This window comes from Macaca thibetana, chromosome 17 (assembly GCF_024542745.1).
Source record: "Macaca thibetana thibetana isolate TM-01 chromosome 17, ASM2454274v1, whole genome shotgun sequence".
NCBI classification, from domain to species: Eukaryota; Metazoa; Chordata; class Mammalia; order Primates; family Cercopithecidae; genus Macaca; species Macaca thibetana.
Genome location: NC_065594.1, coordinates 13,119,398 through 13,135,064, shown reverse-complemented (window position 1 = coordinate 13,135,064; position 15,667 = coordinate 13,119,398). Strand labels below are relative to the sequence as shown.

At 39.3% G+C, this 15,667-nt stretch overlaps 1 protein-coding gene and 1 pseudogene across 2 annotated transcripts in view; one reads left to right on the top strand and one right to left on the bottom strand.

Moving 5' to 3' along the window:
* Positions 1-15,667, bottom strand: part of RFC3 (replication factor C subunit 3) — a 666,103-nt gene that overhangs the window by 373,016 nt on the left and 277,420 nt on the right. The gene's annotated exons all lie outside the window — the stretch shown is intronic.
* Positions 3,444-4,327, top strand: LOC126940242 (voltage-dependent anion-selective channel protein 1-like; annotated as a pseudogene).

Here is a 15,667-nt window from a genome sequence, read left to right as displayed (position 1 = left end):
GGTGATTTTTCCACCCATGTCTGATAGGCTCAGGCAGCAAAAATTAATTCAAGGATAGGAGGGAGTGGTAGCTAGTGACAGCAAGAAAGTAAAAAATTATAGCTAGTATGAAAATTAAGACTCTTGAGTCTTGAGGACTGCTAGTATGGTTATTGGCATATGAAACTGACTGTAATTGAACAGATAAGAATCTCAGTGTTTGAGAGTCATACAGCAAAATAATTATCAACCTGCACTAAAAGACACTTTTTGAGTGTTTGGAACTGAAAATGACCCATAGGCCCTTGAACATCAACAGGCAAGAAGTAGACTGAGAAAACGTTACAGCACCTGCTGAAGGCATATTCTAGCAATACCCAAGGAGGATAATGAAAGGAAGAAAACCTCACAGGAGGTGGAGCCAAGAGCTACAGAAAACAACAGACTGAAGAGCCCTTTCCAGGGAATGGAATCTGAAACCTAATCATATACAGTTGTCCCTGCATATCCACAGGTTCTGCATCTCAAATTCAACCAACCTCAGATGGAATATATTTGGGGGGAAAAAGTGATAAACATAACACCACCACAATAAAAAATACAAACTTGTAAAACAATGTAGTATAACAATTGTACAGGAAGATGTGCATAGGTTATATGCAAATACTACACCATTTATATAAGGGACTTGAGCATCCACGGATTTTGGTATTTGCAGGGTGTCTTGAAACTAATCTCCCACAGATATTGAGGGATGACTGTATAGCATGCCTTGTTCCAAGGGTAGAGAGCCATTGCAACATCTTTGCCCTTGCTGTATACCAGTGATGAATGTATCTTGCATTTTTCCTTCATCTGAATGTCTACTGGGGCCATCCTGACCTTGGTATACTGTTATAAACGGTGTAAGGAGAAACAAACAACTTACCTTATGAATGTATAGGTCTCTGTAATAACAAGGTACATGTCAAGACCAAGGTGACTAAAGGCATCACTCAGAGATCCTGGACTTGAAGTAGGATCCAGTCAGTTTGGTAAAATTTGGGGTTATAATCCCTTAGGAAAGAGGTAAATATTTTTTTGCATGTCAAAAAAATAACTACGTGTTGTGTGATAGAACTGGGTAGTCATTAGGGCTATTCACCACATATTTCCAGCACTCCTCTAGGTACATGGAAGGAGGACAATGCTCTGCCCTCTTGAAATTGGATATGGCTGTATGACCTGATTTAGCCAATGACACACTTTCAGATGTAGTACAAGTGATTTCTAGGCAGAAGTTTTAAGAGCCAATATGCAATTCTGTCTTCCATCCCCTTCTGTCTGGTTTGGCAACAGGCAATGTTTCAGATCAAATCTATTTCATCAGTCTGGATTCCTTAGTCAGGATGACAAAAAGCAGAACCCCCCAGCTACTTGTGGAAGATGTTGCTGTAAACTAGTTCTTGTTGTATGAAGCCAATGAGTTTGTGAAGTTGTTTTTATACTAGCATAACTATTCTATCAAGATTGATCCACTAACGTGGGTATAAGGTATCTGTGATTTTGTTCCTGTCTAGTTCTCAAGGCACATCCCAATCATTCTCTGAAATGCTTGTACTCCAGCAATTCCAGTAAGCTACTTTAAAATAAAAGCACAATGGTGTGCAGAGCGTGAATCGGAGGTAGAAAAACCAGAGAATGATATTGAAGTCGTAGGAACAGATGAGCCCAGGTAAATATATAAAGGAATCCAAATATGAAAGGTTAAGGACAAAGCAAAGGTATTTAAAAGCTGAATGCAAAAAGGCATGGAATGCAACGAGGGAGGACAGAGGCAACCTAAACCTGTTAGAGGAGTTCTAGGGAAACCAAAGGAGAAACATTACAAAACTGAAAGGCTCATAGCATCAAACTGGACAAATAGATTAAATAGGATGGGGATTAAGAAGAAACAATTATATTTGACTATTAACAGGCCTCTGTTGTCTTCAAGAAGAGTTTCAATGGAATAAAGGATCAATAAAAGGACTGAAGAGGCCTAGAGATAAAATGAGAGGAAAAGAAGAGGGAGTTCAAGAAGAACAAGGGAATACTTGCTTCTGGCAGTCACTGCCTCATTCTTTTCTAAAAAGTAAGTCATCTTCTAAGGCTCCTCCACTCCCAAATTCCAAGGACCCCAATCTAGAAAGTGAGGTGTATATTAACCCCAGACATGTGTTGGGTGACCTCCATGCTAAATCTCTATAAGAATCAATGTGGCGTTGGGAGCTAAGCCACTCCAGGCTTGACAGTGGACAAGTCTAAACTTCTGGATAAGTCTCTCCAAGCTGCTATGTCTCTGAGCATAGTGTGGTGCTTGAGGAGGAGCCAACATTTGTTACACTTATTATATCAGACATCTCTTTTAATCCCCGTTACAACCCTCCAAGGTGTGTCTGCATTGGATAGGTAAGAAAACCAAAGCTCATGGCCCAGCGTGGTGGCTTACGGCTATAATTCTAATTTTGGGAGGTCAAGGTGGATGGATCACTTGAGCTCAGGGGTTCAAGACCAGCTGGGCAACATGGCGAAACCCAATCTCTACAAAAAAAATACAAAAATTAGCTGGATATGGTGGCACATGACTATAGTGCCAGCTACTTCGGGGGGGCTGAGGTAAGAAGATCACTTGAGCCCGGGAGGTCAAGGCTGCAGTGAACTGAGATCGTGCCACTGCACCATGGCACTCCAGCCTGGGTGACAAATTGAGACCCTGTCTCAAGAAAAAAAAAAGAAAAAGAAAAGAAAATTAAAGCTCACAGTGTTTACATTACAAACCCAAAGTCAACTTGTTATAGGCAGCAAGGCCACTATATCTTTCAGACTCCAAAGCCCAGGCCTGTGCCATACTTCTCAACTGGGAGTATCAGTCACTATGGGGGAACCCATGGTCCTATGCCATGACATCTAGAGATGCAAAAATATGTAAAATTTGCATAAGTTTTTAATGTTAAATCGAAGACATTCTATGATGTTCAGGCGTCAGTCTGCATGCTCTTTTGCCAAGGTGGATCCTGCTTCGGAAAAGTTTGAGAAATACTGCATGTTCATACCACCTAGAATGGAACTAGGCTGAAACACAAATTGTCGAAGCCGGTATCACTTTGACTCCGGTGAAGGAGAGGCTAGAGACCGTGCCAGAGCAAATTCCTCCCTGCATTGCATCCTTCTTTGATGCCAGGCTCCTATGTGCACATAAAGCAACTGGACGCTTGTAAAGATTACCCAGTGATGAGATGTGGCCTTCTCATTTTTTGGAATGGGGAGGTGACAAAAAGCAGCCTTTCTCCACGTTTCAAATGAAATTTTTAACTGTCTTCTCTCTCATTCCCCAAAATGATTTTGGCCTATTGAAATATAAACATTCTTAATACAAATAGGCAAATATCCGTACGTTCCTGCCATGGCTGCTGGAGGCCATCATCACCACCTCCAAGCAGAGGATGGCTGTGCCACTCACACATGCCAACCTTGGCAAATCTGCCAGGGATCCCTTCACCGAAGCTATGGACTTGACATGATAAAACTTTATTTAAAAACAAAATCTGAGAATGGATTGGAATTTACAAATTTGGGTTCAGCCAAGACTGAGACCACCAAAGTGATGGGCAGCCTGGAAACCAAGTACAGAAGCCTTGAGTGCGGCCTGGCATTTATGGGGAAATGGAACACTGACAACATATGAGGCACCAAGACTGCCGCGGAAGATCAGCTCGCATGTGGACTGAAGCTGACCTTCCATTCATCCTTCTTACCTAACACTGGGGGGAAAACGTGCTAAAATCAAGACAGGGTATGATTGGGAGCCCATCAGCCTGGCTGCAACATGGATTTGGACATCACTGGGCCTTTAATCTGGGGCATGCTGGTGCCGGGTTAGGAAGGTTGGCTGGCTGGCAACCAAATGAATTTTGAGACTGCAAAGTCCTGAGTAACCCAGAGTAACTTTGCGGTTGCCTACAAGACTGATGAATTCCACCTTCACACATGTGAATGACAGGACAAGAGTTCGGTGGCTCCATTTACCAGAAGGTGAACAAGAAATTGGAGAGTGCTGTCAATCTCTCCTGGACAGCAGGAAACAGTAATACTCATTTCAGAATAGCAGCCAGGTATCAGATTGACTCTGAAGACTGCTTGGCAGGTAAAGTGAACACATCCAACCTGATAGGTGTAGGATACACTCAGGATCCTAAAGCTAGGTATCAAACTGACACTGTCAGCTCTCCTGGATGGCAAGAACGTCAATGCCAGTGGCCACAAGCTCAGTCTCGGACTGGAATTTCAAGCCTACATGAATACTGTACAATCATTTAAAGTATTTTGAAGCATAACACCCTTCAGAATTTAGTGTATCTTTCAATGCTGTATGTCTGGGATGCAAATATTGCTAAATATCATATCAGACCTCCAGGTTTTAAAGACAATTCAGCTTTAAGGTGTTACCCTTTCAGAAGTACAGAAGAAACCCAATTCCACAAAAGGTCCTTTCAGCTGTTGACTTGGGGAGCTAGGTGGCCCTTCTAGAGATGCCACGTTTCTTTTTTACCTAGAAATAACTGCAGTTGGAACCTGATATGTACGCACTTTGTAAATGCATATTGAGTAAATGAATGAAATTGTGACTTCCTGAGAACTGAACCGTGGTTGCCTGACCCTACTTGATGATGAGAGGCTCCTTGTTAGATGGTGTGTACAAACTCACCTGAAAGGGACTTTTTAAGACAGCTCTTCATGACCTGTTTCTACTCCAGTTCATCAACACCTCTTTTACACCAAAAGGTCTGCAGGGTGTGGTTACTGTTTCTTTTGTGACATTTTGAGGTGGAAGAGGGTGCATGTGATGAAGCCAGTAATTCAGGACTTAATTCAGTTTTACACTGTGGTTTTTGGTTCTTCGACCAGAGTATGACGTAGCTTCCAGGAGCTCCAGTTATAAGTTTGGAAGAGGCTGTGTGATTGTAATAACATGGTGACAACACTCAGAATCTAAATTGGACTTCTGTTGTATTCTCACCACTCTATTTTTTAGCAGTTTAATGAATACATTTTAGATTCTTCCATTCTGTGTGGAATTAGAACCTTCCCTTCAATACTGTAATTAACATCACTTAAAATAAAGTTTGAATAGAATACTGAAACCTCATCCTCCTATTGTCTTTATTAATTCAATGTAAATAAACAGGGAAAAAACAAACAGGCAAATTCTACTACTATCTAATTTATTCATTTAGTTTCACATACAGACTTACAAGAGCAAGTTTATATTAATTTAGCAACATTGCATTTGAAACAATTTTATTCCAATGCCTCATTCGCATCTTGTCTTTATTGCTTTCACCATTGCTTGACTCACTTTTCTAACAGGTTCCAGCGCCCATGTCTTTCTTACAGTCTAAATTCATTGAGAGATGGTTCTTTTCCATACGTGTGGAGACCGTCAATGAATATCTCATCTCAAGCCACAAGAAGCCAATTTGTGTATATTTTTTTAGAAAATTGGTTTGTTTGTCTGATAGGTATTTATTTTCAGCCTCTACATTATCATTTACTGTATTCCTCCTAAAAGTAATCTTTGAAACTTTAAGCCTTCCTTATATTCAACATTTGAAATTGCATGATCATATACACAGGGGTACATGTGAAATATTATACTTCAAATTGTGCTTACAATAATTTAAACTGTGTTAAATTTTTGTCTTAAAAAATTTTATCAGCTGACCTTAAAAAGTTTTCAAAATTAGCATTGCTTAAGGTATTTTCAGGCAAATGTGTCTTTCCCAAATATATCTTTATTATTCAAAATTAAGTATCAATAATAAAGCCCATACCATGTAATACCAAAGTCCCTCTTCTCTAAGTGATAATTGTTTAAGAAAAAATGATAAACTCACCTTATAGTCAGGCATATACGGCAACTATTTTACCAGCGCAAAACTTTCCTCAGAACCCGAGAGTTCAGAAGGGATTCATATAACTATTAATGATTCCAAATTATGTTATACCTTCACAGCATAATGACATTGGCCACAGCATAATAATAAGTTTCTCTTCCTCCTGTCTCCATATTCCTCTCTCTCCTCACTTGCCTATGCTTGATTTCTACTCATAATTCAATTCTAGAGCAATTTATATCACTTGCTGGGCCTATTGCAAGCCCCAAATTAATTACAACTTGGTAGTTTAGGGTCATATCAACATAGCTCTTCTCTAAGGGAGTGGTTCACAAATGAGGGAGAACCTAATTTCATGTGACTGAAAAAAGTAAACTTACATCAACAAATTCAGAACCCTTTGAGCATATCATTTACAATTTAATAAAAGTACATTCAGGGGGTCTTCATTAAATGCTGACATTCTTTGAGCAATATTTACCTAATAATATTAGCCAACATTCCCAGTGGTGCTGTTTCTCTGAATCATGTGTGAGCTCTTCCAATTCCTAATAAAAATGTCCTTCTATGCTGCTCATTTCCACATTCATATTTCCAGCCCTGATTCTCACCCAAGCTCCACTCCAACCTGCTCCTTAGGGATCATTTGAAACCTAGGATGTTCCACCATCATCTCATACCCAACATGCACAACAATGAATTTATTTTATTGCTTGTCTGAAGAGTTTTCTAAAAGTTTTGTGTTATTCACCATGGGAAAGAGGGAATGAAAGTTACACTTAATATAGGATGTATGGGTCTGTATAAATTAATCGACATAGCGGTCAGAAAACCCTTGCCATAGGATAGTTCTACTTCCTTGTATTACTAAATTTTGCACCCCCGAGTAAGATTTTATAAGTTGAGCTAATAATAAGTACATGTTTTTCTCTGCCTCAGTTTTGTGTATCAAGTGAGAAGTAAACACCTCCTGCTCCTTCTGCTGTAATTCCCCCTGAGTAAGCACTGCTGTGTTGTGTGTGTACATGTGTGTGTTTGTGTGTATGTGTGTGTATATTTGTGTGTGTATGTGTGCATGTATGTGTGCTTATGCACCTGTGTTTGCATAGGTGTGTATTTGTGTCTGTTTTTGTGTTTCCATGTGTACATATGTGTTTACATATTTGCATGTGTGTACGTACATGTGCGAATTTGTGTGCTTTTGTTTGAATGTGCACGTGTGTATTTGTATATGTGTGAATGTGTGTGCAGTGCATACTGTAAGAAGATTCAACCTGGGTCACAAAGTGGAAGCCTTACAGATGGCCTGTCTCCTCTTTGCCCTTCAGCTGGAGCTCCGCCCTTGTAACTTTCAAGTCATTTTCAGGGTGGGACATTCGAATTGTGTCCACCACCAGCCCCTTCAGTACAGAGAAGGGAATGACTTGATTGAGGCCATCTTACCTTGAAATCAAAGGAACATAATAAGGAAAGTAGGATGTTGGTTCCAATTTTTGTTTTCTTGTCCACCACATCCAATACACAGACACCTTTTGTTTTAGTTTTATATAAACATCTCCTCTTTAGAGAGCTCAATCTGCTCAAACAATATGGGTTAGAGAAGAGAAGCTGTGTCCCATTTCTACAAACAACTCAGAGACCAGGTACAACATTCTCCTGCTAGACCTCCATACATACACACACACACACACATGCTCTCACACACTCACACACATTCATGTTCACACAAACACAAATTCACAGTCACACATTCCCACCCACCCACCCACACACTCACATACACACCCTTATTCACACACACACACATTCACATCCATACACACTTACATACACAGATACACATTTATGCCCACACATACACACACATACTCACATACTCATACGTTCACACACACACTCACAAACACATATTCACACACATCCACGCCCACACACACACACAATCATACACACATCTGCACTCACACACATACTGTCACACACACCCAGAAGCACCCACACAGCTTTTTCTCCTTCTCACCAGGTCATATTTGTTCCTCACATCTCAAGGAACAGGGCCCAATTACTGTCTCTGGTTCTTTTACAATGTCTGGCCTGTCAACTTGTCCTCTCCATCCCCACAGCTGTCTCTTCATTTCAGTGCATCTCCTGACACCTGAGTGACTCACAACTTCCTACTAATGAATCTCCCTGACCCCAGAATCTTTACTCTAGACCACCTTGTCCTGGCACCAGATCCATCTTCTCGATCACAGCATTTTCTTATTCCAGCAAGTGCCACCTCACTGATGATCAACAAGTCAGGCACATTTAAACGTCATTCAATGAGGAAAGGGAGATTGCAAATGTTTCTGGGTGGCTTGGCTGCCTATTCATATGGGGATAGGGGAATTGACATCTCAGCCTGTCTCTTACACTCAATAGCCTTGTCAGCAATCTCCAGAAACATAACCATCTTGCACAGGCCCTCATGGTATATTTCTATTTTTGTGCATGTCCTACCTTCCTAAAAATATCATAAGCTTTCTGAGGATAAGGATGGTGCTGAAGCTGTGAGCTCATCCTCCACAGTGGCTGTCAGGTACCTTGCTGTGTGAGTGACTCCCAGCACCACCTCCGTGACCTCTATGATCTTGGGCAAGTCATGTGAGTTCTCTGAGCATCACTTATATTTTATGTAAATAAGACCAAGAATACCTGCCTCAAAATGGTTTTGAGACTCATATTAGCCAATGCAGCTAAAAGGCTCACCACAGTACCTGGCACACAGTAGGTACTGAATAAACCATAGCAATGATGATTATTTGCTCAGTGGAATGCAGCTGCATCAGCTAAAACCCTTTGGAGAAATGTCATGCAAGCATTTGCTGCTCTGAAACTCTGCCTAGGATACATGGAGGCAGGTGTCACAAACAACAAAGTCTCCAAAACCAATGGCCACAGCCAGAGTTTTATCCAGGACTTGGATTTTGAATGGCAATAAACAAAGTAGCTGGTTTTCAGGAATCTCCAAGCTCTCCCAGAGATCTGCAGCACCATTCCCTCCCACAAGAGACAACCACACAGAAAATGAGCTACGTGTGCAGTTCTGTGTGCCCCTATCTCAGGCATTGAAACAAGCTCATCTTGAAATGCAGCTCAATCTCTCTCTGCTGTCTTCTCTCTGAAAAGCACCCTGGCGTTGAGCCGCTCTCCAGCTCCCGTGGAGAAAAGTGAAGCTCTACACCTTCATGGTAAACCATTCATGGCCCCAGAAAGGAATGGATGGTTTCAGTCTCCCCTTTCCCATTTTTAAAAAGGTCATTTTAAAAGTTATTGCTTCTTTGCTACCACTAGATGGTACTAGACAGCTGCTTGTCATTTTTTTTTTTAATTTTGTGTTTTGTTTACTGCCTCTGAGCATTAATCCAAGAAGGCTGATTACAACAGCATGCTTTGCAGACATGGGGCTTCGCGAGACCTTGGGCAGTCATCAGAAAGTAACTTAGCTGCCATTTGTTAACTGGTACCACTTCGCCTTGATCTTCATTTATATAAAGTTCCTCTTTGCCCCATCCTGGATAAAGGAAGTGTCATATAGATGATTCATACCGCATTTGCTCATATTTGGGACCTTAGGAAGGCCTTAGAGAGACGTGGAATGCAATGACTGAATTGAAGGCAGCCAGAATAAACATTGGCTTTTCCACTCTCCTCAGGAGTCATGTCTTGTTGCCCTTTATTGAGGGTATCTCAGTCCTCTTGCCTGAGACTCCCAGCAAACCCCCAATGCCTTAGGTTTTCCGTATAGATGCTTGCATCATCTTTCTCTTTTCTAGAAGGGAAAGACAGTGGTGGATAGAAGGGAAAGACAGTGGTGGATAGTAGAAAAAGTCGTGGGACATGCTAAGAGAGACTGGAGAGTATGGCCTGGCATCAGGTCTCTTTCTTCGCCACCCTGGCTTAAGACAATTGAAAGGCAGACCTCTGCCTGACCCCGCCAAGCTCTCAAGACATTAGATGCCACTAAATCCAGGCTCACAGGAGATGAATGGATTGTCGAGAGTGGGAAAAGAGGACTTGGCATTGCAATCTGTAGTCAGGCTATGAGAATAAATGAGAAAGCAATGTAGCAGTACTATGCTAATCCAAGATTAGTCAGGAGTAGTCATTTGGAGATGGTTATCAATGAAAGATTAAAAGATTCATGCAAAATTTTAGTTAAACTGAAGGGATGTTGAGCTATGATTCAGACCTAATTTTAATTAAAATACAACCTCTGTTTAACATGGGCAGTTGGAACAATTGCTTAATCTTTCTGAGCCTCAGTTTTGTCATCTGGAAAAAAATAATACTTTCTGTGAAATTATTGAAAAGACCAAGAAAAATAATGGCTGTAAAGCTCCTGGCATTTAGCAGGAATTTGCCAAATGTCCCTCTCTCCTCCAAGTAGCTACAATGGAAAGTAGCCGCCCCCCCCCCACTCCACCCCCCCAGCATCTTCACCCATACCTTTTCCTAGAGTAGAGGCTAAGTTCCCAGGAACTACTCTCCAGCCACTGAAGTTATTGTGAAATGTAGGAAAACCTGTAATGCCAAATCTTTGGTTTCCCCTGCCAATAGCAATGGCTTCCACACCTTCTATTCATATGCCCCAGTCACATTGAAAAGAGACACCTTCTAATCTTGGAAGAGTTTACCAGCAGTGAGACAGGTATATTATTTCATCCATTATCATAAGGAAAATACTTTTATTTCCTTAAACAGAATTTTTCTATTGAAAAGAGAAACAATTTTGCTTCATTGCTGTTTTTTCCAAAAGTAGTTCCTAATGCCCAGTGTGACAAATCAAAGAGACACTGTGAAATGATGGTATAATCTTTTCTGTCTACATTGAAGGAAGGTAAAGTGAAATTAATAGGTAATTCCATACAAATAATTGCTACAGAAACCAGCATGACATTAAGCTAACATATAAAAAAAGGATATTTCATCTCTAGGTACAGAGAACAACAGATTTAAAAAGCAATAATTTGAGTTGACTATTACACACTCTCAATATATAGGGATTCAGGAAAAGCTATTAAATAGCAACCTTACTACCATCTACCAAGCAAGTAGCTGGAGTGAGTAGATTCTCATGTTGGAGCAAGAAATTTAAAATTCTTCTGCTTATCATTAAAAATTATAGTCATCTCAATGTTAGTAGCATCTACAGAAACACAAAAGGAAGAAAAGAAGGAAAAAAAAAAACTAAAGAGAAAACCTGTATGGGAGGAAGTAGAAGGAATAGCATCTATTGTACTACAGTGTCTGCTTTGTGCTTTTAAATGACTCAAATCCTTTGGAGTGTTTTACTTAAAAAACATCAATGTTAGAATAAAAACTTTGGTGGACTTGGTAATAATCTAGTATTATGTTGGAAATAGTGCTAAAGCCATTTTGGGGTTCTGTATCAAAGACAGCCAAAATCAATTAGTAATTTCTGCCATGCATACTGTAGGCAGAATTGAATAGTTTAGAATCTCCCCAGTGTTCCTCTAGTACCAGATATCTGGGAGAAATTAGAAGATCATCACACATGCCCAGGGGAAAAGGCACGGAGTCACAGAAGACCTAGAAAACTTTAAATGTGCACCTCAGGCTTATCCTCAGTACAGAGACAGTCTATAACAGTGTACACACACACACCAAGAATGGTGAAGTAGGAGAATGTAATTTCCAGAATTACCAAACTATTAGATTCAAATGTCCAGTTTTCAACAAAAAATAACAAGTCATGCAAAGAAACAGGAACATATGACCCATTCAAAGAAAAAATATATCAACAGAAATTGTCCCTGAAAACAACCTGATAAAAGTTATTCTAGCAAAAGAGTTTAAAACAACCATCTTAAAGATATGGAGAAAGTCAAGAAAATAATGTGTGAATAAAATGGAAATACCAATAAAGAGATATAAAGTCTAAAAAGACAAAATATCTCCGGGGCTGAAAAGCACAACAATGAAAATGAAAAATTTACTAGAGGGCTTCAAAATCAGATTTGAGTGGGCAAAAGAAAGAAGCGAGAAACTTAACGATAGGACAATGGAAATGATCAAATCTGAGAAATAGAAAAAAGATTGAATAAAAGTAAACAGAGCTTAAGGAACACATGGGATAACATCAAGCAATCCAACACACACATTTTGTAAGTCTCAGAAGAGAGAGAAAAAGGTAGATAAGTTGTTTGAAACAAATAATAGTCAAAACCTCAAATCAAGTTTCGTGAAAGACACAAATGGAAACATTCAAGATAGTCAATAAACTCCAAGTAGAAGGAATTCAAAGAAATCCACACTGAAACACATTTTAATCAAACTGTTGAAAGCCAAAAACAAATAACCTTAAAAGTAGCGAGAGAGAAGTGATTCATCACATACAAGGAATTTTCTGTAATATTATTAGCATATGCTCATCAGAAACTCTGCGGGTCAGAGTGGGCTAATGTATTCAAATAGCAAAGGAAAAAAGAAAACTAGTCAATATTCTGTGAATTATATTTGTCTTACAAGATATGCTAAAGGAAGTCTGGCAGGTTAAAATAAAAGGACACTAGACAGTAATTTGAAGCTATATGAACACATAAATATCCAGTAAAGGTAAATACATAAAAAATTGTAAAAGCTAGTATTATTGTAACAATGTGTGTAACTCTACTTTTTATTTTCTGTGTAATTTAAGAGGCTAATAACACTTTAAAAAATGCAATTATTAGTCAAAGGCAATGTTATTGTGGCTTTGGTTTATAGCTTCACATTTTATTTCATACATAATTTAAGAGGCTAATGCATTAATAATTATTAGTTTATGTTTTGGGGCACCCAGTATGTAAAGACGTAATTTTGTAGCATCAACAGTGAAAGAGGTGGGGACAGAGCTGAAGGAGCAGAATCTTTGTATGTTATTGAGGTTAAGCTGGTATATGTTCAAATTACAGCGTTAGAACTTTTGGTTGTTAACTCCCATAACCACCACAAAGAAAATGGCTAAAGAATACATACAAAAGAAAATAAGAAAGAAATTTAAACATTTCACTACCAAAAAAAAAAAAAAAAAAAAAAAAACTCAACTAAACACAAAATAATACAGTAATGCAGGAAATGAGGGACAAAAAAATCTATAAAGCATATAAAAAATAAATCCCAAGATGACAGAAGTAAATCCTTCTTCATGAGTATTAACTTTAATTATAAATGCGTTAAACTTTCCAATCAAAACATGGAGATGGGCAGAACAGATTTAAGAAGTATGATCCAACTGTATGCTGTCTAAAAGAGACTCACTTTAGATTCAAAGATGAAAATAGGTTGAAACTGAAGGATGAAAAAGAGTACTCCAAGCAAATACTAACCAAAAAGAGAAAGGGTAGATACAGTAATATGAGAAAAAAATCATATAAATTTTAAAAGTTTACAACAAAGATATTATATACCAATAGGCTTACTACAACAAGAAGTTACAACAACTGGGTGCAATATTTATCTGGGAGGTGATGCCAGGATACAGGATTGAAGGAAGTGAGAGGAATGGGATAGAGAAGACAAATCCCCGTTTATCTAGACTGCTTCTGTAGACAACGTAGGTTTGACTCTGCACACTTCTATCTATTTTTGTAAGGAACTGCTCCATATTCTTAAACAGTATTGTATATAGAATGCCTCCTAGCACTGTCCACATAAAGAGAATTCGCATAGCATGTGGATGCGGGGAAATGTGAAAGGGAATGCAAGAAAACTTTCTTCTCTCATTAGTTGAAAGTTTTTACATGGCATTCTCTTGGGGCCAGTTTCTATGGCTTTGGAGAAGACCCTGGAACAGAATAAGGAAGGGTGACTATAGCTTCAGAGGTAGAAAAGCCTGGCAGTTTGAGGGGAGTCTGAGCTTGAAGTATATCTTACAAGTGGGCTGAAGTACTGGTATACTCATTGAATAACTCAGTCTAATGATACACATGTAGGTAATTATAAATGGTGGTAAGTGCACCAATAGAACTTTGCACAAGGGTTAGGGAGTTCAGGGGAAGGCACTTAACTGAGCCTGGGAGTGGGAAGAGCACGATGTTAGAGAAAGTAGAGATTTAAAAGATGAGTAGAATTTGGCTAGAAAAAGAGAAGAGAAGGACATTTCAGCAAAGAAGTATGTACAAAAGCAAACGCATTGAAGCAAGAAACAGGGGTAGGGGCATAGTATGTGTGCATGTGTGTGTGTGTGCACGCACATGCATGTGTGTGTGTGTGTAGCCACAGGCAGTTACTGGTGAATGAATGTGCTACCCAAGCAATGAAAAATGACAAGATTAGAGAAGTGTGAAAGTGTCACATGAGCCCTGAGTCCCAGGTTAAGGCATTGTTCTTTACGCAGAGGACAATGGGCAGCTAAAAAAGTATTAGGCAGAAAAGTCACCTGGATGTGTAGGACAAGATATGAAGGAGACAGATCAGACTGGCAGCCTCTGCAGTTGTCCAAGCAGGATATAGTAGAGACCTGAGCCACCCTTTTTTTTTTAAGTGAAGTCAATTGATGTGTAATTTGAAAGTCAGGTTTATTGAGGTATAATTTACCTTTTTAAGTGTACAGTTTGATGAGATTTGACAAATGTATGCCACTGCATACATTAAATGTACTTACTGCCACTATTAATACAGAATATTTCTGTTATAGGTTGAATCGTATCACCCCAAAGTTCATATTCTGAAGTCTGTAGGACACCAGAATATGCCACCCCAAAATATACCTTTTTGGCATAAGGATTATTTTGAGCTAATTATTTTGAGAAACAGCAGACACAAGAGAATCTCTAAAGACAGAGCTTAAGTTGCCATTTATAAAGGAAATTTCCATCTATAAAGGAAATCTCCATTTGAGGGTGTCTCCCTCTTCATACCAGGAAGAGAAGGACTGTGTATCACAAGACACTCTTATCAATGGAGAAGGCACTGGCTTAAATCTGTATAACGTTTAAATCATACCCTTGTTTATCACACTTTTCCTGGTCACCTTTCTATAACTTGCTTCCCTAGCCCCAAACCGTCTTTCCTTTGTGTTAGCCCAAGTTGGTAAATCCAAGTTCAATGACCCCTTTGAATTATTCATTCCTGTTTCTCCCCTATATATATGAAATATACATGTAAATAGACTTCTGTGGTTATTTTTCTCTTGTTAATCTGTTTTGTTACAGAGCCCCAGCCAGAAACCTAGACAGGTAAAAGAAAACATACATTTTACTCCTCTTCAAGTCCTAACTTACAGTACCTCCAAATATGACCTTATTTGGAAAGAGGTTAATTGAAGATGTAATTAGTTAAGATGTGGTCCTACTAGAATTGGGTGGGCCCCTCATCAAATACGACCAATGTCATTATAAAAAGGGAAGAATTTAACACAGACACAAATAGGGAAAATGCCACATGAAGATGAAGGCTAAGATCAACGTGATGCATTATCTGCCATGCAGGGAACCCTAGAGACTGTAAACAAACCACCAGGGAGTAAGAGAGGAGCATGGAACAGATTCCCCTCCCAGCTGTCAGAAGAAATCTACCCTGTCAACATTTTGATCTTAGACTTCTAGCCGCCACAGCTATGAGACCATAAATTTCTGTTCTTTAAACTACTCAATTTGTGGTACCTTGTTATTGCAGCTCTAGCAAACTAACACAGTATTCAATTCCCAAAAGTTGCTCTGTCCCCTTGCAGTCAATCCGTATCCCATTCTTGGTCCCTGACAACAAATCGACTGATTTCTGTCTGC